This window comes from Lissotriton helveticus, chromosome 12, assembly GCF_964261635.1.
Source record: "Lissotriton helveticus chromosome 12, aLisHel1.1, whole genome shotgun sequence".
Lineage (NCBI taxonomy): Eukaryota > Metazoa > Chordata > Amphibia > Caudata > Salamandridae > Lissotriton > Lissotriton helveticus.
The window spans coordinates 444238759-444264365 of NC_136073.1; the positions used below are offsets into that span (position 1 = coordinate 444238759).

General features: G+C 44.4%; 1 protein-coding gene and 1 pseudogene across 1 annotated transcript in view; both read left to right on the forward strand.

The window, feature by feature from the left end:
* SLC6A2 (solute carrier family 6 member 2) overlaps positions 1-25607 on the forward strand; it is a 1355875-nt gene that overhangs the window by 234275 nt on the left and 1095993 nt on the right. The gene's annotated exons all lie outside the window — the stretch shown is intronic.
* The window catches only part of LOC144799245 (forkhead box protein F2-like), a 104242-nt pseudogene that overhangs the window by 28366 nt on the left and 50269 nt on the right, over positions 1-25607 (forward strand).

Sequence of the window (25607 nt, forward strand, 5' to 3'; positions counted from 1 at the left end):
GAACACCATCCGCCAGACCCATGACCACACCACATCTTCAACAAAGCCAGCACAGCTGTCGCGCCCCATCTCCGGAAAGTCATCAACATCTCCTTCAAGACAGCAACCTTCACGGAGAGGTGGAAGCACGCCGAGATCAACGCCTTACTCAAGAAAGCCAAGGCAGACCCCAAGGACCTCAAGAACTTCTGGCCCATCTCCCTGCTCCAGTTCCCGGCGAAGGTCATCGAGAATACCGTCAACAAACAACTGACCTGTTACCTCGAGGAGAACAGCATCCTGGACCCTTCCCAGTCAGGGTTCTGCAGCAAGCACAGCACTGAAACTGCCCTCATCGCCGCCACCGATAACAACAGGATCCTGCTAGACAACGGAGAAACAGCGGCCCTCATCCTCCTGGACATGTCAGCCGCCTTCGACACGGTCTGCCACCGCACACTACGAACACGCCTCCACAACAACGGGATCCAAGAGAAGGCCCTGGACTGGACCACCTTCTTCCTCTCCGGCAGAACACAGAGTGTCCGCTTCCCCCCTTCCGATCCGAAGGCACCGAGATCATCTGCGGCGTACCCCAGGGCTCATCCCTCAGCCCAAAGCTGTTAAACATCTACATGGCACCTCTCTCTCACGTCACCTGACTGCATGACCTCAACGTCATCTCCTATGCCGATGACACCCAGTTGATCCTCTCCCTCACCAAAGACCCCACACTGCCAAAACTAACCTCCACGAAGGAATGAAGGCCGTCACGGAATGGATGAGAAACAGCCGCCTGGAGCTTAACTCAGGCAAGACGGAGGTTCTCATCCTCGGATCGACCCCTTCGGCTTGGGACGACTCCTGGTGGCCAACCGCACTGGGAACAGCTCCAACATCCACCGACCACGCACGCAACCTAGGGGTCATCCTCGACTCCACTCTCTCCATGACTAAGCAGGTCAACGCCGTCTCTTCCTCCTGCTTCAACACCCTCCGCAGGATCTACAAGTGGATCACCACCGAAACGAAAAGAACGGTCACCCAGGTCCTCGTCAGCAGCAGGTTGGACTATGGAAACGCCCTCTATGCAGGAGCCTCAGCCAAACTCCTGAGATGGCTCTAACGCACCCAGATCGCCTCTGCCTGCCTGATCCTCGACATCCACATCACACCCCACCTGAGAGACCTCAACTGGCTCCCCATCAACAAGAGGATAACCTTCAAACTCCTCACCCACGCACACAAGCCACTCCACAACACCGGGCCAGCGTACCTCAACAGACGACTCAGCTTCTACATCCCACCCCAGCTCCGCTCCGCCGGCTTCGCCCTCACCACAGTCCTTCGCATCCGAAGAGTAACCTCCGGCGGCAGATCTTTCTCCCACCTCGCCGCCAAGACCTGGAACACCCTCCCCACCCACCTACGGCAGACCCAAGACCTGCTGACCTTCAGAAGACTCCTCAAGACCTGGCTTTTCGAGCAGTAGCAGCATTCCCCACCCCCAGCGCCTTGATACCCTCACAGGCAAGTAGTGCGCTTTAAAAATTATATGATTGATTGATTATTTGCACTTCGGACACAGATGTTTGTTTTGCCATTTCCTGTTCCATGCAAGGAGGTGTGTATTAAGTCTATTTAATGGACAGCAGCTAATAATTAAATTCTGGGTGTATTTTTTTAATTTACCACGCGTAGCACATAATTTGTTACTTGCTCCAAGCCAAGACGTCCCAAGACAATTAATCCCCGATTTCTTAAGTGACGTAGTATTCTACCAGAATATCATGTTTTAAATATCATTCTACAAAAAATATCATAGACAGAATATTAACTGCCAGAATATCATGAAGGCAAGTATATCAATCATCTCAGACTTATAGAGCGTGTCTAAACAACTGAGATGGTATCCAGGTGCAACTATATAGGCAAGTACATATTATGGGGCAGATTTACTACGTTTTTACACATCACAGCAACCAGAGTTATGGCTCTGCGTTGCATGAAAGGGAGAGAGCTGATAAGTGCCATATCTTCTAAGAAATGGCACTGGTTTTCTCCCTTCCCTACACTGGTGCCACAGAGCGTGTTTGCAGACATGTCATCTAAGGCCCTCCCCCTTCTTTCACCATTGTGCAAACGCGCCTCCTGGCGAGTTGTAAGTTGGGGAATTAATTCCCCTTCAATACTGAGGGTCCCTGAGGGCCAACAAGCCCACCAGGTACCTTGAGTATGCACCAAGCAGCTGCACTGCAGAGAGGTGTTAAGAGGCCACGCCCCTTTTTACACCTCTCTGCAATGCAACTTTGTGGTGCTTAATGAAGGTACCTAGTGGCCTACTTTGACTCTAGGGACCCTCAGGATTCAAGGGGACTTCAGCTCGCAACTTAAAATGGCCACAGGGCGTGTTTACACATTGGTGAAGGGAGGGGATGGGGCTTGAGGTGACGTGTGCAAACACATCCTGTGGTGCATTTTAAGTTGGAGAATTAATTCCTCCTCAATCCTGAGGGTCCCTGGGGGCCAACTAGCTCACCAGGTACCTCCAGTATGCACCAGGGGGCTGCTTTGCAGAGAGGTATTCAGAGGCCAAGCCCCTTTTTACAACACTCTGCAACGCAGCTCCGTATGTATTGAAGCGCTTCACAGTTTTAGTTTTTGGTGCTTACGCCAGAGGAACAATATAGTTAATTGAAAGTAGGGAAAATGATTTAACACATGTATTTTCCCTCTCCCTTCCACAATATATTATTTATAGTTTGTGGGAGTGTTATTCTATAATTATGCAGAGTTTATGTAATTATGTTATAAATTGTAATGATAATTGGCATCTGAACGGAGGGTGTTCTAGCAAAAAGTCTATTTTCGAATGCACTGTCTCTGTAGTCAGGTCACGTGACGTTTTGAATGCACACGTTGGTTTAAATGGCCGCTTGACAAACAAAAATCTATTGGTGATCAAGCCTGCTGGTCAGGCGAAATGCATCTTAACAGCTGACCCAATAAAATATTTGTGACCAGAACAGTGTGTCGTCAATCCTTGCTGTGCGTTGCTGTGCGAGGAAATCTTGATATTGGAAGGACCGGACTTGGGTGGTTTCTGGCCCGGCACTTGTGCCGTGATTTGTTTTGGGAATTGAACATGTCAGCTGCTGAACTTAAAGAAAGAGAGGAAGCTGCACTCTCTATATTTAATGATATTGCTATACCTGCAATGAAAGTAGGACCAAGCGTTGTTAATATAATAGTTTCTGATATAATGGCACGACTGAGGTGCCTAGAGAAGCATAAACGATGCGAGCTATCCAAGTAGTGGTGGGAGTCGAAATCGCTCCAACGGTATTTGGAAGTTAAACGCATCCCACAGGAATTACGAATCTTAGTGGCCCCTACATATGAAGTACAAACCCCAATATGCTACAGGAGTGGGCCGAGAACAATCATGACTCATCCCGTAGGATGCTTGCCATCCTTATTGAATATGCAGATTTGGACTGGTAAGAAATTCTGGAGGAAATCGGTCAGATATCAGAAATGTTGGAGAAGGAAGCAGATCAAGAACTGATTACGAAGTTTAACATAGAGATAATGGAACGTCTCAAAAAATTGAAATTGACCATTAAAGAAAGGACGGCGTAGATGTTTATTAGAGATAAGAACGACAATGAACATTGTCAGATTTATACTTTTGCCAAGAAATTGGATACCCTAAGAAAGCAGAGAATGAACCCAAAGGCTAATAGAGCGGAAGCACAATCAGAATTAAGCAGCATGCAAAGCTTAGAGATTGATACAGATTTGGAAGAAGGCCAAAGCAGGCAAAGCAATATGGTAGTTCCTTCTGTAATAGATGAATTTGTTTTTTTAGAGGAAGAGAGGAGGTTCAACCTCCGACCCAGACCACAAGTAACCTACGGAGGAAAACCAAGAGGACGAGGCAAAGGCAACAGAGGCGCAAAGGCAGTGAACACCAACAGTGCACCAATCGGGAGAGGGAACAAATAGCTCTAAACGAGGCCACCAAAAATTATATTACCATAATTAATCTGACTGATGTCATTTTGTCAGATAAGGAGAAACAGATCCTCAAATTAGGCTTGTCATACTGCCCACCTGCTGATTTTAACTATGTGGCAACCAGAGTGGACACCTTCAAATTTGTTAGGTCTTTGAAATTAAAGAAACATTTCGCACAAAATCAATATAAAAGAGTAGTAGGGATATCAGAGACATCTACTATTTCAGATCAAAGGGATAACTTGTCAGTGGTGGATATGGACTTACTTTTGGAGTTGAGAGGCATTGACACACCGCCCACAAGCAATTTAGACATCTTAATGTACTATGATATTTCCAATCTGAGTGAAGAAGTTGCAACAACATGTAGCCACATTTTTGAAGTGGCAAGAGAGCAGGAAGTTGACATTGGAGGGAGTGCACCAATGGATTTCAGGCCTAATTCCAGATTCATAACTATGAGTACAAAGGACTTAGTAGATAATTAGTTACTAATGATTTAAAAAATCTGGACAAATGCACAAATGTTAGACATAAAAATTTCACTAAGCAAGAAAATGAGTATTCTGCATTAATTACTAAACTTAAATCGCAACAGAATTGTATTGTAAGAGATGCAGATAATGGTGGGAATATTGTTCTGTGGGACAGAACAAAGTACTTGAATGAAGCCTATAAGCAACTTAACAATCGTAATAACTATGCGAAAATAACAGACACAGTTATGAAGATTAGCTTTGAGCTTTATAACACACAATTGGAAGACGGGTACATTCAATGTCTTATCACATGTGATGAATGCAATTTTTGAAAGTTTCCAATCCTGTGACACCAGTTTTCTACCTAATTCCTAAGGTGCATAAAAATGCTGGGAACCCACCAGGGCGGCCTATTATATCTGCCATTGGGGGGGCCCTAGAAAGCACATCTAAGTACATTGATTCTTTTTTATGCCCTATTATCAAACTACTCCCTTCGTATATTCAAGACTCAGGGGATTTCTTGAAAAAGATCTATGATCTACCATGGGAAAAAGACCTGGTGCTGGTGACAATAGATGTAACTATGCTATACACCAGCATCAGGCATGAGGATGGCCTGCGGGCCATCAAACATTTCCTGAAGGATCGTCCAATCAAGTTATGGTCACACACACAGATGCTACCGTCTATGTTCTCTGTATGTTTAAAAAATAATAATTTTTTATTCAACAATGACCTTTACAACCATGTTTGTGGCACCGCCATGGGCACCTGCTTCGCCCCCAGCTATGCTAATTTACATATGGGCTGGTGGGAGGAGCAGGTGGTCCGAGTCGAGTTCCAGACAGAGTGGGAAGAGAATTTACCACACTGGAGCCGGTATATTGACGATCTTTTTATCTGAAGAATCAGTTAAGAGTTTTATTGAGAAACTGCAAGATAGCTCGCTAAATCTAAAATTTACTAGTACAATCAGTGCAAGCTCAGTCAATTTTCTTGATCTAACAATATACGTCAAAGACTCCAAGCTTCACACAAAACTTTACAGGAAGCCTACAGCGGGGAATACGTTGCTTCATGCAGCAAGTTTCCACCCACAAAATGTGATAAGGAGCAGAGAAAGCTTAAGAACAATCCGTAACTGTAGTGACCAAAGTACCCTAGAATCAGAATTAGCTATTTTCAGATCCTGTTTTCAAGAGCGAGGATATACAGATGAGAACATTCAGACATCCATAAGCAAAGCAAAGAAAAGGAGCAGAGAAGACATCCTGTTCAACAAAAAGTCAGAATAAGAACAAATGTAAAACACAAACCAATCAAGCCAGGTTGATCACTTCCTTTAACCACCAACATAGGCAAGTCAGGAGCATATTCAATAGGCATTGGCATCTTATACGTAATGACCCCTTGCTCGGCAAGTTAGTGCAGAACAGACTGACGATCACATTTAGAAGAGCACGGTCTTTTAACCAACTTTTTGGTAAACAACATGATTCCCCAGAAACAACAGGGCGGTCAGTTTACAACTTGCCTTAAAATAAAACATGGTTTCATCAAGTGCATTAAGTGCAAAGCCTGTAACCGTGGTAAGAATACACAGACTCACACCTTGGGCCTTTCTAAAAGAGAAAAAAAAATCAAGGGTTTCTTTTCCTGTAAAACAGATTATGCTGTCTACGTCCTTCAGTGCCCTTGTGGCTTGAGGTACGTGGGCAGCACAATCCACCCTGCCCATAAAAGAGTGTTACAGCACCTTAGGGCTATACGCAATGGGGACAAAACATAATCGGTGGTGCGTCATTTTGAATCCCACCATGTGAAAAACACAGCTGGGTTTAGCTACTTTGTGATCGATTGTGTTCCACTGAGTATTCGTGGAGGCAATTGCGAAAAGAAGTTGAGAAGGCTTGAGTCCTGCTATATTATTGAATTAAACACTCGTACCCCATTGGGGTTGAATATGGAAGAGGATTTGATCACTCACCTCTTAAAATATCCCGTTGTAATCAGCAGGTAGAATGATGAATTGAGCTACATTTATTCAGCTTCTTCGAGAATAAGTTTTAATTGTTTGCTTAGGTGTATTAATTTTTGAAGTTTTCACAGTGTTGCACTTTCTTACACTATTTATGTCATAACATAGAGTGGACTAGTCATAATGACAGTAAGTGCCCACTAGGGCGGGCCTATTTACAAATACTGCAATCTTCTCCGCATGGAATTCTGCCAGGCATACATGTGTGCAATAGGAATACTACCCACAGGGGTGTATTGCTACAAGTTCACTTAGTACAGGTGTTTGCACGAGGGGAATGCTAAAGTCAATTCTATTGTAGAAAATGAATTTTTTCATATAACGACTATTCTGGGCAATTTAATATGTTATCACGTAGGTGGATACAGACTACATGTATACAATTACCCACTTGGGCAGCATTTTGATACACAGACATTTTTCTTCATATAGGAAACTCTGCGAGCTATGCTATGGGACATTTTTAATACTACCCACTAGGGTTTTATTCATGTATAGAAGCGCTTCACAAATTTCGTTTTTAGTGCTTACGCCAGAGGAACAATAAAGTTAATTGAAAGTAAGGAAAATGATTTAACAAATTTGTTTTCCCTCTCCCTTCCACAATATATTATTCATAGTTTGTTGGACTGTTATTCTTTAATTATGCAGAGTTTATGTAATTATGTTATGATAATTGGCATCTGAATGGAGGGTGTTCTAGCAAAAACTACAAGTCTATTTTCTAATGCACTGTTTTTGTAGTCACATCACGTGATGTCATGAGTGATGTCACTGACCATGTCATGAGTGACGTAATATGTGACGTCATCAGCAGTGCATTGCGGGCGTGCGAGTTATAGTTAGCTGAACTAACTATAACAGGGGAATTTCAATGGTTTTGTATGAGTGAAATGTCCATCTAACTATAACATTTGTGAAACCTATGGTTTTTTCAGTGAATTTCTAATGTTTTTTAAATGCTAATTCCTAACTATAACGAGGCTGAAACCTATGGTTTTTTCAGTGCATTTCTAAGGTTTTTTAAATGCTAATTCCTAACTATAACATGGCTGAAACCTATGGTTTTTTCAGTGAATTTCAAAGGTTTTGTAAATGATAATTTTTTAAATCGATTAATTGTTATATTTTTTTATACTTATTTACTACATTGTTTTAAACTATTTATTTTTTTGTATTTTATTTTTTAAATTACATTACATATTTTTAATATAAATTGAAAAAAAAAGTTTTAAAAATATTGAAATTGTAATATTTGTTTTTTTTCATTTTATATTTTGTTTAATTTTTATATATTTTATATAGCATGCAATGATATCCTATGGAAGGAAATTCAAGTTACTGGTAAGTACGGTTAAAATTACTTTTCAGGATCAGTACTGGGCTGAAAGATGTAGCACTGAGGTCTCTCCTGATAACAGGTGAGTAAATCAGAATTCGTAGTTCAGCTGATTTTACCGGAATTTTTTAAAGTTCCAAAACTCCACACTTAGAAGAATTTCCAAGTAAAGCCAGTCAATGTTAGCCTATGGAAAGAAATTCAAGTTACTGTAAATATGGTTAGAATTAATTTTCAGGATCAGTAGTGGACTGAAAGATGCAGCACTGAGGTCTCTCCTGATAACAGGTGAGTACATCGGAATTCGTAGTTCGGCTGATTTTAGAGGAATATTTTAAAGTTCCAAAACTAGCCCACCAGGTACCTCCAGTATGCGCCAGGGGGCTTCGTTGCAGAGAGGGGTTCAGAAGTCACGCCCCTGTTTACAGAACTCTGCAGCTCCGTGGTGCTTACTGGAGGTACCTGGTGGGCTAGTTGGCCCCCAGGGACCCTCAGGATTGACAAGGAATTAATTCCCCAACTTAAACCGCGCCAGTGGACCGTTTTAAGTTGGGGGATTAGCTCCCCTTGAATCCTGAGGGTGCCTGGGGCGCAACTAGCCCACCAGCTACCTCTAGTAAGTGCCTCAGAGCTGTGTTGCAGAGAGGTGTAAAAAGGGGCATGGCCTCAGAACACCACTCTGCAACGCAGCCCCCTGGCGCATACTGGAGGTTCCTGGTGGGCTAGTTGGCCCCCAGGGACCCCCAGTATTCAAGGGGTATTCAAGGGGAATTCATTCCCCCTCTGCAAACGCGCCAGAGGGCTGCCTTAAGGGCGCATGGCCTCCGGTGCAATGCCAGTGTTTTTCTTTTTTTTTGGTTTTTTTAAGAAGGGGGGCTGTGTAGCCCCCCTTCTTTTTCTATTTTTATTGCCCTGGTGACCCCATCCCCAGGTCTTGCTCCCTAATTTTTGCTTTTATTTTCAAAAAAGTGGAGAGGGTGGGGCTGCGTGGCTCCCCTCCTGAGGCTTCTGTTAGCCCCAGGGACCCCATTCCCGGGGCCTCGTTTTTTTTAATGTTTTGTTGGGGAGGAGGGCTGCGTGGCCCTCCTCCCAGGCCACTTCTCGCCCCGGGGACCTCATCCCCCGGGACGGCCTGCCTCCTTTTTTAAAAAATGTTTTAAAATTATTTGGGGAGTGGGGCCGCATAGCCCCCCTCCCGGGCCACTTCTAGCCCGGGCTGGCCCTCTTTCTTGAGGACCGTGGGGGGGGTCCCCAATCCCCCCACGGTCCCTGCCGGCTCCCCGTGTCTTACGGGAGCCGGCATTGCTTTTCTACATGGGGAGCAGCTAACATGCTGCTCCCCATATAGAAAAGGCTCCAACCCTACCATAGCAAACTACAGTGGCCTGGGGTAGGCACCCCGGGACACTGCAGGAGCTGGCCCTGGGGGATGGCGGTCCCCAGGGCCACCACAAGGCTCCAGGAGGGGGGCCGCGTGGCCCCCCTCCCAACATTCAAAAGCCCCGGGGGGTAGGGGTCCATCACGGACCCCCCAATTTAAAAATGTAGTGCCCCGGGGAGGTGGCAGTCCCCAGGGCGCGTGGGGGGGCTTTTTCGTTTAAAAAAAAGAAGCCTCGGGGTGGCCGTCCCTGGGGCTGCGGGGGACCGTGAGCCCCCCGCAAACATAATGTTAAAGCCCCGGGGGTGGTGGCCCCCAGGGCTGGGGGGCCCCTCGGTTCCCCATTATTATTAAAAAAAAAGAAACCCGGGGGGGTGGCGGTCCCCAGTGTTGCGGGGGGCCCCCCCATTATACATACCTCCATTGCCCCTGGTATTTGGCCCCCCGGGGGCTAATTAACAATAAAGCAGGCTTTGTTTTTTAATTCACGGGATAGGCCTATCCTACGCACATCCCGCACCCAGGCCTAGGGGGTCAGGGTGTTTCTACCCTGCCCCCTTTGCGTCTTTTGCGCACTTGTTTTTCAGTTTTCTTGTGCCTCGGTTCTATATATATCTCACACACACTGTATGCCTCATAGAAAAGCAGCAGCCGCGGACACCAGCAGGCCTTTAACCTGTTGCGTGCTCATGACGAGCTGAGCTCGTCATGAAGCACGGTTGAGCTGCACTTATGACGAGCTGAGAGCTCGTCATGGCCGTTGGAACGTTCGCACGTGGGGATAATTTCACCGCTGTGCTGAACGTTCTAAAACGGGTGTGGCTGTGACGAGCTCAGCTCGTCATGAGTGCAGCTCCTCTGTGCCTCATGACAAGCTGAGCTCGTCATAAGCATGGCGGAGCCGCGCGCGGCCCTCCTCCCCCCGCACAGCAGGTAAAAATGCCCCGCAGTGAAGGGGTTAAAGCTGTTGTTTATTTCGCAGATAAAAGCAACTTGATGCATTTCGGGACCAAGTCCCTTGTTCACGAGTGCCGTGGCTTAGCCTCCATTGCATTAAATAAACATGTGAATAGACTCTTCATAGAACGTGAAAACAGACTGAATGAGACGATGAGTTAACTCACTCCTTTTTACACAAAATGCAGTGGCCTGTAACTTTTGAAATAATCATTTACATTTTGCAGATTTCACACAGAGCGGGATATCTATGTGACAAATAACAACAACCATTGACTGTATTGGCATATACACCTCCGCTGGGGCGCAATCATAGAACATGTAAACAGACTTCTCACTGATAGCCTTTATCCATAGTTAGTATCTAGGACTTATGTCTTTTTATTCAGCTAAGACAAATGTTCGTAATTTTCTAGCGTCCAATTAGACACTTCAAATCTAAGGCGATTTTTCACTCATCAATATCAATAACACCTCTGTGGGCTATGGTACTTCTCAGGGTTGGCTATATTAATCTCTGCCCAAGAGGGCATACTGCCAAATGTGTACCACCAACTTGGTTAAGGAGACGCTTTCTTTTAGACAATCACCCCACCAACAGAATTTCTTTATTTATATTATAAACAAGTTGTTGTCTTGTCACAACCCTCTTTTACAACAGTCAATTGATGGCTTATCTCGCATTATATGCTAAGGTATCATGCCTCTGTGGGCCAAACAACTCAAAAAGATGCTTTTGCTCTCTAGCGTTCCTTCGTTGTGACTGCAACAACATTATCTGTAATAGAAAACAAAACAAAATTGCGTGAATGTCGCATCATCATAACCTCTCACCTAACAACCACAGTGACATTAAAGCACAAGCTGCTCTTCAAGCTTAGACAGAGTTACATGATCATTCAACAACAGAATTAATTAAAATCTCTTTAATTCACCACTTTACATCATATAAGATGGGGGAAGAGACACACCAGTTGTAAGACAGTAAAACAGTAAAAAACTCAACTCATCATATCAGACCTACAATTAACCTAAATGAACAGCAAGTTCTTTGTCACAGTTGTGACCTATCGGCGCTAACGTTCTGTATTGGACAATCAGTTTAGATTCTCCTCTCTCAGTTGTTTTTACTGTATCTAGTATGCAGAAGCCTAAAAGGTTACTATTTTGACCGTGATGACTTTAAAAGTGTTGCGCTACTGGGTACTGTTTGCCTCTATTCTTGATTGTGCGAAGATGTTCCAATATCCTTTTCTTTGCCTTGTGTATAGTGCTTCCTATATATGCTTTCTTACAGTGGCAAAACAGGGCATATACTGCATACTCAGTATTGCATGACGTATGTTTAGTGATTTGGAATGGCTTACGGTTGGGGATAGTATGCACTCCTTTTTGTTTTTGCTGTTTTTACAGGCTTTGCAACTCCTGCATGTGTAAAATCCCTGTATTCCTATATTTCTTATAGTAGATGGCTCTACTGCTCTACACAGAGTGTCCTTCAATGATTTAGCTCTCTTAAAAGTAATCTGGGGGAAGTTTTCTATACTGTCTGCCACATCTTTGTCTGTTTGTAAGACTGGCCAAAATGTATTTAAGCTTTTATGTACTTCATAGGCCTGTCTATTAAAGGTGGTAATAACCCTGATCTTCTCTTGTGATTTTTCGTTCTCATTTTCTTTATATTTCTCGACTAAAAAAATGCTCTTGTTCTTTTAGCAACTTCGGTTCTAGCCTTGTTGATCACTGATTGTGGATATCCTCTCTCAAGAAATCTCTTAGTCATAATTTTCTCTTCTATGTCAAAACTCTCCACTGTACTGCAATTGCGCTTTGCTCTTAAAAGCTCTCCTACTGGTACATTACTAATCAGTGAACTAGGGTGGCAGGTTCGGGCGTGTAAGAGACTGTTCCCTGCAGTGGTTTTCCTAAATAGCGCACTTTCTAACTTGTTTCTCTGAACCGTGAGTCTAAGATCCAAAAACTCTAGTGTTTCTCCTGCCCAATGACTAGTGAATTGTAGATTGTAGCTGCTTACCTTCAAAGTGCTCACAAACTCCTTTGCTTCACTCTACTTACCTTCCCATACACAGAAAATGTCATCTATGTAGCGGACCCACATAGCCACTTTAAACATGTACAGTTCTCTCACTACTTCCTCTTCCCAGTACCCCAAATAGAGACCTGCAAAGCAGGTCCCATCGATGTCTCAAGGGTCTGTTTAGAGATTTTGTATATATATATATATATATATATATCAACATACATCTCTCTATATAATATATATACATATATATATATATATATATATATATATATATATATATATATATATATATATATATATATATTGGTGCCTGGCTGCTGGTTGGAATGCCAACACATATTAAATCCAACATCTGTCTCCCACTCCAGCATAAAAAGCAGGAGCGGCTCTTCCGTTTGAGCGAAGGAGCATCGCCCCACAAACAAAAGCCCCAGGCCAAAGCTGAACAATTTAATGGCAATAAAGTATATTTATTACCATTTTATTTCTCAGCAACTGACCCTCTCCGAACTGAGCGTCGGGCCATTGCTGCTGAATGGCAACAGGGAGATTTGTGCTCTCAAGTTTAAAATGTACATCTCTTTTCCTGGCTGTCTTGTCACGGACAGCCAGGCATGCACATTTTATACCTCTCTAACCCAGCTGTCTTTAGACAGCTGAGTTAAAGAAAGCAAAGGCCTCCAATGCTCTTGTGAGTGCTGATAGAGGCCGCTCCCACCAATCCTAGCGCTGCTCTCATGCTGAATAACAGCAGCACCAGGATTGGCTTGGGAGTCAGGAGCCTGCCTGCCTTGAGAAGAGAAAAATTGAGGAGGATGGTGCGCTCTTAGAAAATATAAGTGCCTTTTTATTTTATTCCCCCCCCCCCCGCCTCAGCACCCTTGGGACATGCTAGCCGCCACTGGTCCAGGATGGCTGTTCCTACTCCAGGGAGAATCTGGCCTGGCAGTTCAGGGTGGAACAGGGTCAACACTGATTTGCATATGGCTGGTTCCAAAGTGGGGTGGCATAGTGAGCAAAAGAACAATGGATTAAACCAGAAATATGAAAAAGAACATCATAATATGAACATCAAACTTACAATTTTTAAATATAAAATAAAGACCAAAAAATAATATTATACAAATATAAACAAACTAAAATATTTCCTAACCCTAAAAATATATTGTGTTAAACAAATTATATTTACATCTCACAAAAAATATTAAATGAAAAATTAAATAATATAAATTACTTCCTACCCTAATCCCCTACAAACCCAACATCTTCCTTCTACAAATCTATTGCCAACTACACAATACATTAAAAATACTAAAACAATATTTGAAAGCAATAAACACATACATTAAATACACATAGTACAAAATTATTCATTTCAACGATATTAAACCCTTTTTTAACGACGATGTTAAAAAATACTTTAAAAACAATATTCCTATCTGCAATGTGATATCCCATAATAACATTCACATCACATTATTTTAAACATTATATTTACATGCTGATTTCTTTGGAGTGGGTCACAAACGCACAGAATTATTAACCTGGAAGCCACGTTTGCACAAATACAGAGTGAATACTTTTTTTTAATATAACAAATACATAGTGATATTTTAGTCCTTCATATAATATGTTGTGCTGCCAATAAGGTTTCCACCCTGGTGCTAATTAATCAGTGAGGGTTATATGCATACACATTATAAAGGTTATCTTAGTTTGATGCACTAATGTTTGCTTGTGAACTGGCAAAACAAAATACGGTATATTTTCTTTTCATATTGTTTTTGTCTTAACATTTCAATCATTAGTGTGAAATTGCCTCCGCCATCTCAAGGGGATTGTGTCTTCCAAGAAAGGCTCTCTGAACTTTGTTGACTGAATTGAGCCCAAATAGATTTGGACATTTCAGCGAAAGGCTTTTCGCTAATAAACATTGTTAATACGAGTTGGCCATGTGAATGACATACGTACAGATTCTTGATCAAAGCTGGTTTTATTACTTTTGCAGGCAGAGAAAAGCATACGAAACATCCAATACCGATAGAATTTGACTAGTATAAAAAGAAGTACCAAATAATTCCTTAACCTTCGTCACTATTGATTTCAATACCTTTATTACAGCTGCAAGCATTTTATGTATACAATGTTTAATATACCCTTTCCCTTCGTGTTTGAAGTTTTCTTATGTTTACCCACATTCCGCTATAGCTGTCAACAACTAATACTCGGGAACATTTTAAGGATTTTGGGGACCATAGGACAAACGTATTTTTGGGGGCCCTGTTTGAATTTACGAGCCAATGTCAGTTATTTCATGCCCTCTTTAGCCAGGTCACTGACAGTGCATAGACACACTTGTCTAAATACTAAATGTGTTTACATCTAATATTCAGGGTTAGAGATGGGTGTTTTCAATATTGCAGCAGCAAACAAATATTACTGTAAATAATCTCTGTGGCAGACTCCCATTTCTCATAAGTGAGGTCGTGCTAAATGTCTGTAATAGACTCTCACACATCACTCACTTAAAAAATAAATTAAAGGAAAACAGTATTTGAAACAATCTGTTTAAGAAGTATTCAAGGTCATTGTGGCAAGACGTACAACGTAGGGTTTTTTTCATAGATGAAGGACGGCGAGGAGCAGGAAGGAGGGCGGCCACGCAGGTAAGTGCCTTCTTTTTAAATGTTTAATTAATTTTGGCAGGAGCAGAGCTTAGTTTAACAGTTTTTTCAAACTCTGTGGAACTACGGGTAGACGCACTACTCCAGCTCTGCTACCTCATTTGCCTTGTGCCCCGGTCCACCACGGGTGTTCCCGGTTGTGTGGAGGGCGCGTCGGTGAACAGTTGGCCCCCGATCTCATTGGTCGAACCTGGTCAGGTGAGGCGCCAGGCTCGCGATCTGCCATACTTAATCGGGATGATTTTCTCCGTGCCCAGCGCATGCGCCCAGCGAACGTGCGCCGAAGTTGCGCCTAAGTTAAGCCTGTCTGCGCCCGTCCGCACTGAGGACGCGCAAGGGGCCAGGTGGGCTGGGCCTCGCTTTACACTCCAAGAAAATTGTGAGTTGTACTCCCATTCTACACTTCTTGCACTCAGACCCTTGTTCAAATCATGTCACTTTACCTCATTCCCTGACAATCTTGTTAATATCCAATGCTGCAAAGGGGTTTTAAGATCTATACGCCCGCGATATCATTATCACAAAAAACTTGCCAAACCTGGAAGTCAGTCGCCCGTCCCTAACTTTCTAAGCGAGGCTGGTTTGTTCCTAAATGCTAGGTCTTTGGCCCGTAATAATGTTGCATTCAATGACTTTGTCTCTCAAAAAAGGCCCCCCTGGGTTTTTATCACCGAAACTTGGGGTTCTGAAACCTCTGGCCCAGATTTTGTGGAGGCAGTCCCTGAGGGCTATACTTTGTCCAGAATGGATAGGACTGGACGCAAGGGGGGTGGGCTGGGAATTTTGTTTAGAGATACTTTCACTTGCTGTACCAAGCCTTTTTCCTTGCCCTCAGACAAGTTCGAGGCACTGTATGTTTCTATTAATTTTCTCCCCTCTGCTTCCTTTTCTGGTATTCTTTGCTATAGACCTCCAGGCCCCAGAACGACCTTTGCTCATGACATTCTTAAACTTATAGAGCCCTATGTTGATAAGCCTCAATTTAGCATTCTGGGCGATTTCAATTTTCATTTAGAGGCCATAGAAACCAAGGATACGCTAACACTTGTAGATGGCTTAGCTGCATGTGGATTAGGTCAACTGGTCAATGGCCCTACACATCTGGCCGTCCATACGTTGGATGGCATCTTTTCAAATGATGCTAGACTTATGACGGGCACTCCCATTCCTCTCTCTTGGTCCGATCATCTGGCAGTCCCCTTCCACTTTAAAGTCAATCCCACTCTATCTAATAAACCTAAGAGTAGCGTATGGGCAACCAGAAGGAATTACAAAGCAATTAATGATGACATTCTGTCACCTTTCCTGAATGCCCTCAGTTGCCCCCCCCCCCCTCCCGGGTGATCCCAATAGGGCTGCCTCTGACCTCTCAAATGCCCTAGCCAGTGCCATAGACTCTCTGGCTCCGGTAAAACGCTACTACTCAGCCCGCAAGAGCCCTTCTCAACCCTGGTTCTCTGACCGTTTAAGTTTAATGCGTCAGAAATGCAGGCAACAAGAGAGGACCTGGACGGCTCATCCTGATCTACGGGGGAAAGCCCTGAATAAATCTCTGCTCAGAGATTATAAGAAGGCGTTTATTGAGGAAAAAAGGTGCCACTTTACTAACCTTACAACTTCTCTTAAGTCCCCTAGAGATCTTTTCAACATAATCGACTCTCTTTTGACACCTAGATCAGCCGACCCTACCATCGAAACTCAGGAACTTTGTAACAACATAGCGAGTTTCTTTCACTCTAAGATTGCTGATATTTATAGCGCTCTTGAAATCAGCAATCAAGGGCTTAATGCCAAGGCAGTAGGATCTTCCTTTTCAACCCCCTATATTGCTGAGAAGGTCGATGCCCGCCTAAACCGCAGCTCATAGGCTTCCCCCTCCTGTCCTTGGAAGATATCAATCTCCTTCTCGATGCCACTAAGTCTTGTTCGCCCCTTGACCTATGCCCTTTAAGAACTTTGAAGACCTGCAGAGGGTATGTTCTTCCCCCTCTATTAGAGGTTATGAACTTGGCGATTCGAGAGGGGACTTTTCCCTCCCCCTGGAAGACTGCCGTTGTTAGACCTTTGCTTAAAAAACCCTCCTTGGATCCAGGAATACTGAAAAATTATCACCCTATCTCCCTACTTCCGGCCCCAGCCAAGATCCTGGAGTCCCACATAAATCGTAACCTGTCTGCTTTCATTGAAAGTTCCAAATTGTTAGACATCTCCCAGCATGGGTTTCGATCAGCTCACAGCACTGAGTCTGCTCTCACGGTCGTGATTAATAAAATCCGATCTGAGGTAGACAGGGGACACTCCTCGCTGCTAGTGTTATTAGATCTCACAGCAGCGTTTGACACCTTGTCCCCTTCAATACTGATCTCCAGACTCAAGGGTATCGGAGTAGGGGGTTCTGCCCTTAGTCTACTCTCCTCCTTCCTCCGTCATAGGGAGCAGAGAGTTAAAATGGGCAACTTCCTCTCCGATTCTCAAGAAGTGCAATGTGGGGTTCCTCAGGGCTCTTCATTGAGTCCTTTATTATTCAACATCTATGTTACCCCACTTGCCAAGGTGATAAGATCCTTTGGTCTGGATGTGCTATCGTATGCTGATGACACTCAGATCTTGGTATCTATCACTCAGCCGGCCAGTGAGATTGCCCCCAAGTTTAGAGCCTGTATGGAAGCAGTCTCCCAATGGATGGTGCGTAATTTTTTTAAACTAAACGGCGAAAAGACCGAAATTATGGTCTTTGGAGGGAGCCAAGATCTTTGGTCAAAGGACTGGTGGCCACCGTCCCTGGGAGAATGCCCTCGCCCTACTCTTACTGCCAGGAACCTTGGTGTCCTAATTGACCCTACCTTATCTTTTGACTCTCAGGTAAACAGGACGGTGTTAACGTGTTGCGGCATTATTAGAAGCCTTAGGAAAATTGGCCCCTACCTGTCCCCGGTAGCTCGGAAACAAGCAACAGTTGCCTTAGTATTATCGAGGCTAGACTATTGCAATGCCCTTTATGGTGGCATTAGCAAAGCTTCCATCTACCGTCTCCAAATGGTACAGAATGCTGCGGCCAGGATGGTTTTAATCCTCCCTAGGCGAGCTTCTGTAACAATGGCCAGAAGGGACCTTCACTGGCTTCCGATTCCTTTTAGGATTTCTTTTAAACTTCTCTGTCTGGCTCATGGTGCTATTCACGGCTCAGGATCAGAAGGGATTAGGTCTCTTCTGTGTGTGTACACCCCCAGAAGAACCCTCCGGTCATCATCGAAGAACATGCTTGCAGTTCCCAGGTTTGCGAAGGCAAGATGGGGAGGCAGAGCCTTTTCCATCTTGGCTCCTAAACTTTGGAACTCCCTCCCTCTGGAGCTCACTAGTCAATCTTCCTTGGTGGTCTTCAGGAAACACCAAAAGACCTGGCTTTTTTCTCAGGCATTTTAGGGGTTGTGCTCCTAGCGGTTTCTTGGTTCAGTTATCTGGTAGTTTGGACTTCTATGTTTGTTTGTTCTGTGCCTTGATGCCCCTTGGGGCTAAGTTTGCGCGGTATAAAAATGCTATTCATTCCTTCCTTAGTAACAAATAAAGTACCTGTCTGATAAAAGAAGGTTTTCCTATCCAAGTACATTGACAGGGCCCTGAGAACATCCTGAGAATGTAATCTGATCTCTTCCTCTAAGGACGGGCGAAACACCGTTCAGATTGTTGCATGCACAGGGCCACTTCAGATGAACTTTCTAGGGCCTGTTAGGTCTAGGGCCTGCAGATAAAGACATTGGAGAATAGCCTATGAAAAGAGATGGGCCAGATTGGGCAGCAATCGTGTTGAAAACAACCACAGAGTTTGGAGAACTAGCTGGCAAAAGAGTGAATACAAAGGTCTCCAATGTCAGAGAGGCGACACAAGGATAACCTCTGTTTGCATATGCCTGATCTGAAGGCTCTGCCCAGGAGTGGAAAGAGAGAGATGACTTAAAGGAGACCACTGTACCATGGAAACGATGGGATGTCAAAAGCCCAGACCCCAAGAGATGGGAGAAGGCAGAAGATGTTCAGAAGCAGCATGTTGTAGTCTGTAGCAAATAGATCTAGCCACGGGTGTCCGAAATGCTCTGGAAATCACCTGAAACAGGACACGACCGAAAGAAAGAGGCATTGTTGTTGGAAAAGATCTACTCAAGGGAGCTGCTCCCTCCTCAATGAACAGCTGTCAAAGACAGATTGCTTTCAGTCCCAAAGCAAATCTGAGCCAGAGAAGCAACCCTTGGGCCTCTTATCCCACCAAGCAGTTTATATGTACACTTGAGCCACCTGTTTTTCTGTCCAATCTCTTACAGCCTGATCCTGGAGACAGGGTGGCAAAGGAAAATGGGCTCTGTAAACAGCTACCTGTTCCCTCCAGCTTGAATAAGCGTTTGACTCCTCCGGAGACTGGATACCCACAACTGATGCCTCCGCAAGATTGCACAGCCCCAACTCTTTCTGCATTTATTATAAAGCTCAAGGGGAAATGAGAAACTAGGGGAAACTCTTTGAATATATAACATGGAACTAACAACACTGAAAATCTGTGAAATATGGTTAGTAATATAGATCCAATATTCTAATCCTCTGAACCTCTATCCCAGAAAAAAAAAAAGTGATGAGTCAAGGCATATAAATGGAGGGGAACCTAGAATACAACAAATATTGAGGCCGCCAACTTGCCCTGCACCTTCAGGTAATACCGGGCTTAGTTCTCAGAAAGAACACTCTGCCAAGTCCCTCTGGAAGACTGCTTTGATGCACTGGATGTTCTGAGATACCAGATAAGACTTAAAATGATTTAACAATAATTTGTAGGATTTCAGCACGTTGCATACTTGTTGAACAATCACCACTCCCTTTGATAATGATTTAGGTATGTGAAAACCAAGGTGCCATAGAGATTTAGAATAGCCACTACTAGACCTGGCATCCTTGGTGTGGTTGCCCCTTACATTTTGCCTTCAGACTTCCTATTTTTGCTGAAATGTGTTGTTGTTGGCCTCAGGACTCTGTGCACTTTACCGCTGCTAGCGAATGCTACAGTGCTCTCCCATTAAAACTTGGTAGATTTGGCTTACACCCAATTGGCATATTTACTTTACTTTAAGTCCATAGTAGATTCATAGTATACGTACCCAGGGCCTGTAAATTACATGCTAATAGTGGGTCTTAAAAGGGGGTGGTGATGGACGGAGCATCTGAACCAATCAAACACTCACACCCAGTCAAAAGATCTGGGTTTGATCCATCACTGTTCTTTAGCCCACTCTGCCACCCCAGTTCAGACATGGCTATATGCAAATCAGTCTGAACCTGTGCCTCATGGGAACAGTCCAGCCCGAACTGCCAAGCCATGCCTTCCCTGGACCGGAAACAAGCTTCCGAGGACCGGTTTCTGGCATTACAGCCATCTTCAGCCCGGCTTGCTTGAATCCAGTGGCAAAGTGAGCAAGGGACTCACGTCTGAGCATACCCTGCCACACTTATGGCGGCCAAAAGCAGTACAAAAGGGGGTGGTGATGGACGGAGCATCTGAACGAATCAAACACTCACACCCAGTCAAAAGATCTGTGTTTGATCCATCACCGTTCTTTAGCCCACTCTGCCACCCCAGTTCAGACATGGCTATATGCAAATCAGTCTGACCCTGTGCCTCATGGGAACAGTCCAGCCCGAACTGCCAAGCCATGCCTTCCCTGGACCGGAAACAAGCTTCCGAGGACCGGTTTCTGGCATTACAGCCATCTTCAGCCCGGCTTGCTTGAATCCAGTGGCAAAGTGAGCAAGGGACTCACGTCTGAGCATACGCTGCCACACTTATGGCGGCCAAAAGCGGTACAAAAGGGGGTGGTGATGGACGGATCATCTGAACCAATCAAACACTCACACCCAGTCAAAAGATCTGGTTTGATCCATCACCGTTCTTTAGGCCACTCTGCCACCCCAGTTCAGACATGGCTATATGCAAATCAGTCTGACCCTGTGCCTCATGGGAACAGTCCAGCCCGAACTGCCAAGCCATGCCTTCCCTGGACTGGAAACAAGCTTCCGAGGACCGGTTTATTGCATTACAGCCGTCTTCAGCCTGGCTTGCTTGAATCCAGTGGCAAAGTGAGCAAGGGACTCACGTCTGAGCATACCCTGCCACACTTATGGCGGCCAGAAGCGGTATAAAAGGGGGTGGTGATGGACTGGGGTGGCAGAGTGGGCTAAAGAACGGTGATGGATCAAACCCAGATCTTTTGACTGGGGGTGAGTGTTTGATTCGTTCAGATGCTCCGTCCATCACCACCCCATTTTGTATCGCTTTTGGCCGCCATAAGTGTGGCAGGGTATGCTCAGACTTGAGTCCCTTGCTCACTTTGCCACTGGATTCAATCACCACCCCCTTTTGTACCAATAGTGGGTCTTCAGCACTGATTGTGCCACCCATTTAAGTAGCACTTTAAACATCTCGTAAGGAGCTCAAACTCCAGGGTCGCCCACATTTGCACCAAAAATAGCACCGGTTTCATATTGTTTTTCTTTAGTTTCTTACAGTACACTGTCAGTAATGTAGTACATTAGGGAGTCACTTCCAGGACACACTACGTTCTGCCATGGCGAAACTGCTGTCACCACCATTGATCCTCTGCAAGCAGAACCTAACAGGCAGACAAGAGTCAGTTTAAAACTGCACACACAAGCTCTGCATTGGCATGCATGAGACATGTTTAATGGGCTACTTTAGTGGGGGGGCAATCAGTGCAGCAGGCCCAATAGTAGAATTTAATTTACAGGCCTGGGGCACCTGCAGTGAACTTTACTAGGGACTTATAATTAAATTAAATAGGCCAATTGGGTTTAAGCCAATATTATCATGTTTAGAGGAGAGACAGCACATGCACTTTAGCACTGGTTAGCAGTGGTAAAGTGCTCAGAGTCCTAAGGCCTGCATACACAAGGTCAGAAGAAAACAGATGAGAAAGGCAAATAAGTTGAGGGGAAGTCCACCCTTAAGGCTTACAGTTCTGGCACGTACCCTGATGTCCTCAGGTGTGTTTTTGAATCCCTCTGCCACCAATTAGTGGGCAAAAACGTTAAATGACAATTTCAGCTTTCAATAAACTGTTGCTGAAATATATCTATGCTGGTGCTTTAGTTTTTGAGGGAGAAACAATGTCATGGAAATCGTTCAGAGGACAAATCTTACCCCCACATTTCCCCAAATCCTCAAACACTTAATAAAAATTGACAAATATACTTAGTTTTTGCATGCTTCTTTTTGTGTCACTGGTGAGACTAATTAGACTCTACATATCTGCTCCTCTCTCATGCATAAATGTCTCCTTTTTAGGTCTCGGTGCAGACATGCCTCAAGCCCCCTGTGGATAGACCTATTGTTTCCAATATATAATATGTACTTCGATTGGTTTTAGGTCAGTCACTGGATCATGACAAGTGTTTGTCTGGCTCACAAGCATTTCACTGTCATAGGGGCATATATACAAGGAAATGGTGCAGCGCCACATTTTTCAGTGCCTCAGTGCGTCATTTCAAATATGCAGGGATGCGCTGTATTTACAAAAATATGGTGCACCCCTGTGTTTTCCCTTGTGCTGGTGCTATAGTGCAAGGGTGCCTGCATTGCAGGAAGGGTGTCCCGTCCTGCATATAACCAATCAATAATGGCGATTTGCAACTTCTGTGTGCTGCATTCAGCAGCACACATAGAAGTAGCAAATCAACATTACTTAATGATTATGTTTGTGCAGGAAGGAACACCTTCCTGCACAAAAACAATTATTAATGGTGTTTTGCTCCTTCTATAGCACACTTAGAAAAAGCAAAAACACGGAAAAATAAAACTATTCCTCCTCGTTGCACCAATCTAATGCCTGCTTTTAAATGACATTAGTTTTTGGTGCTGCCTCAGATTTACACATTTCTATAAATCTGGGGCAGCGTCAAAAAGCAATGGGTATTGTGGTGGAACACCCACAGCAACATCCATTGCATGTCCCTTTCATGCAGATATCTGCGTGAAAGGGTGCCATATTTACAAAGCGACATGAAGTCATGCAAAGTGGCTTAATGCCACTTTGTAAACTTGGCCCAGGGCATTGTGCCACCTGAACGTCGAAAAAAAGTGACGTTCCAGTGGTCCAGTCCAATTGTATATATGCCCCACAGTGTCCTGATTGGAACAGTATCTTTCAACCGCTTGCTTAGATGACTCCTTTTGCTCACAGTTTAAAGCACTGTGGGAATGTATGTGTTTCCTTGTTCTCTGGTATCTCTCCTTCTTGTTTCTTTCTTCCTCCCCCTCAGGGCCGTTTCTACCATTAGGCAAGACTAGGCAACTGCCTAGGGCGGCAAAAGGGCTAGGGCGGCAAAAGGGGGATTTTTTCTTTATTTGCACCTATGAAAGTAAAGCTAGACGGCCGCCGAGTCTTGCGTAATGGTAGAAACGCCTCTGCGCACCAGCAGCACCTGCCCCGCAGGCCCCTCTGTGGTCCTGCAGCCCTGGAGAAGCCGCGCAGCATCTCCTGCTGAGCCCGCCACCCACCCCGAAGCCGTGTGCCGGCCTGCGCTGGCCGGAGAAGCCGCCCTACTCCTACATCGCGCTGATTGTCATGGCCATCCAGAGCGTGACTGCGCGGCGCCTGACGCTGGCCGAGATCTACCAGTTCCTGCAGACGCGCTTCCCCTTCTTGCGCGGGGACTGCCAGGGCTAGAAGAATTCGGTGCTACACAAGTGACAACTTCTCCCTCAACGAGTGCTTCATCAAGCTGCCAAAGGGCCTGGGCTGGGCCGGCCCGGCAAGGGCCACTACTGGACCATCAACCCAGCCTCCGAGTTCATGTTCGAGGTGGGTTCCATTCGGTGGCAGCCCCGTGGCTTCCGGCGCAAGTGCCAGGCGCTGAAACCCGCCATGTACCACGTGGTCAATGGCCTGGGTTTTGGGGCCTTCGACTTCCAGGCGCCCAGACCCTGCTGGGTTGCCACTCAGGGTGTGGTATTGGGTTTCGTCAGGTCTACATACTCTGCAAAAACTCTCGAACACCATAGAATGGAAGTTGGCACGGAAACTGGAAAATGCAAAAGACAAGTTTATTAAGACCCCATAGGGTGGTGGTACATTCCTACAGCACCCTTCGGCAATGCAAGAAGTATCACACCGAACATCGGTGCGCGACCTCTTTTATACAAGTTTGACAGTAATAAAAAGGTAGGCGGTATACTCTTTTCACAGTTTAGGTACATATAAGGGCATTTTTGGAACACAGCCAACATGTGGGAGGAGTTTAGTACCACTGGTCAGTTTGGAGAACATTCCTAAGAGGTGACCGCTCATTAATCTAAATGTTCGAGTGCGCATGCGTAAGCTTGACCAGTGCTAAAAATAGCCTGTTGCTGGGCAAGGTAAATGGCCATTGGTACAGAGAAAGGACAAAAGGGCATGCTGACAACGAGGCCGCATGTTCATACAAAATGGAAGCCAGGAAATACAAAATGGCCCCCACACGTTTGGTCAAGTTAACGAGGAAAGTTTGTGTAGCTGAGCTAAATGCTAATTCAGTTGCTGCCAAATTACGACAGACGGCCCTTTTAGCATTTAGCTGAAGCTACCTCATAATGAAAGTAATCAGGATACTCGTCATCAATATTAATCATCATTATTTTCTTTATCTCGGTATTAATCATTTGCTCGTTTTTGGCAATAGCTCGTTTGGATGAAATACAGGCTGTAATACATACGGAGCATAAAGTAGGGCCACATTGGATACACAAACAAAGGAAAAAGAGTATTCCAATAATCATACATAGGATAGTCAGTAATTTCCAACCCCAGGTACTAAGCAAAGTCCAGAACCAATTAGAGAATGTACATGTACCATTTTTGGGGTGAATTTCAGCAGCAATTTTATACAATTTGGAAATAGCATCATACACAGAAGGCGAATTGTCTGGGACGTAAACACAACAACTACTTCCGATAATGCAGCATGCACCCCCACGATCAGCCAGTACTACATCAAGAACAATTTGGTTCTGGAGCGTTACAATCCTGGTAATTTGGAGTTCCTCAGTTAAGTTCCCTAAAGCAGAGGCAGTTTCGTTAGCAACAGCTTCCACAACACGTGTTAGCCGTCTTATTTTCCTGCTGTTTAAGGCAGCCCCAACAAAGGAAAATCGACCTAAATTAAAATCCACATATTGTTGTAAGGAGGTGTCGGTTTGATCTACATTTCAATCTCTAATGTTCTCTTAACCCTATTTAATATAAAATCATGATATAGTACAAAATCATTATGATACATAGGCGGGGCAATAAATACAGGGGGTAGTACAAAAGATATATAGCAAGTTCCTAACCACCCAATGGGAAGACGATGATATCCTTTATTTCCACAAATAAAGTATGTATTTCGTGAGGCTACAAAAGCAATACCACTTGGTGTGTCAAATGTGAGAGTAGTATTACATTCACTTTTCCCTACTGGAATTGTACCTTTATTCCTCACACATAAGTCAGCCTTAGTATCAATAACCGTAATCACATGTAGACTGGACATATTTATAATTCTTTGATTAGTATAAATACGAGGTGTAGATACATTGTCCGGTCAATATTCTTCCCACTCAAATCTAGTTCCTTCTGCCTGTGGGTAACCATCTCTATCATTATAGCACAC